The sequence below is a fragment of the Fukomys damarensis genome, unplaced genomic scaffold, assembly GCF_012274545.1.
Source record: "Fukomys damarensis isolate Sample0158 unplaced genomic scaffold, DMR_v1.0_HiC HiC_scaffold_19, whole genome shotgun sequence".
Lineage (NCBI taxonomy): Eukaryota > Metazoa > Chordata > Mammalia > Rodentia > Bathyergidae > Fukomys > Fukomys damarensis.
The window spans coordinates 16,967,134-16,968,641 of record NW_022900931.1 but is presented as its reverse complement, the minus strand read 5'-3'; positions in this window follow the sequence as shown (position 1 = coordinate 16,968,641).

Below are 1,508 nucleotides of genomic sequence, written 5' to 3'. Positions count from 1 at the left end.
GCTGCGGCTGGCGCTGAGCCTGCGCTTCCACGACGCTGCGGGCGAGGGCGGGCGCTTGGCTGCTCGGTGAAGGAGGAGAGCCAAGGACTTGCTACTGTCCCTGAAAATGACAGCCCGTCGAGCGTCTGAGTGATTTAAAGATGCTCCCAAGTTCTCAAGTGCTTTCCTTGCTCCCGCTGGAAGACCTATTTGCAACAAAGGACCTAAGCTCTGTTAGATCAGACGATGAAAGACTCTCACTCAAGAGTTGTCTTGACCCAGTGGTATTAAAGAGACGAGGAGGCCCCGCATAGTTGGGTTTTGTTCGTTTTCTTTCTTTCTTTTTTTAATCTAACTTTTAAAAAATCTAGAGTATTAGTTTTAATCAACAGTTTGACTGTGGATAGTAAAAAATCACTCTATTAGAGGACCATGGCCTCAAGAAGATGTGTAGGTCCAGGGGCTGGGGATTTAGCTCGGTGGTTCTGCCGCCTGCCTTGCAAGTGCAAGGTTCTGAGTTCAATCCCCGGTACCACCCCCCAAAAAAGATTAGCTTGAAGATTTGTAGGTCCACATAGTGAGATACAACACCTGCAATGAAGGAAGTTTCAGAGAAAAAAATAGCCAATGCTTTGCTAAGTATTACATGTATTATAGTAGAAAGTATTTGAGAAGATAAAAAAATAACCATTTTTGCAGTTTATGAAAAAAATTTTAGTGTCTGTTCACTGGATTTTTAAAAGTGCCAATATTCCTTTCATAAAATGATTGCCCATTTTCATATGACTATCTTAGATGTCATTTTCTCTCGATAAGAACATTAACAAATCAATTTTATCTTAATTAGCTAGACATTCCGGGTTAAAGTGTGTTTATAGCCTGGAGTATCTGGATAATTGGTTCAGTATGCCATTGTATTTTGTGTGCAGAGATGAAACACAAAAGGGCCAAAAGGAGATACTTGAATAAAATTATTATGGGGGAGGAGAGAAGATGGCTTGAGTCACAGATTTCACTTCTTGGGAAAGAGCCCTCTCTAGCTGAAGGCAGATATTAATGTTAATGTGATGGCATAAATGGGCAGAAGAAGACGGAAGGGGACAGTGTCCCTCCGTCACGTGTCCAGAACTGCGCTGCCACACAAAAGTGCGAGTTGGGCAGCTCCTCAGAAGCAACGGGCACTATCTGGTTCATGAGCCCCGGAGCATGCGCACATACGTTCCTGAGTTTCCTTTTTAGACACGAGTATTGTGCCAGGTCCCACCTGGGACACTCCAGAGTAGAAAACCGGTGCCTGGAAACCCACGATTATCCCGCACTGGTCTCAAAAAGTGGCATATTAAATTGAAACCCTCTAAAAATCTGAAAATGTATTAAGAGAAAAGCATGGTGAGGGGATTTTTAGGACATGTCGGTTTTCTCTGTCCTGGACGCTTATCTTGGTTGTTTAGAAAAGACGATATAATATTATCATAAAATTGAACTCTTAAGGGATAGAAAGAGACTTTTTAAAAGATGTAATAGAAAAA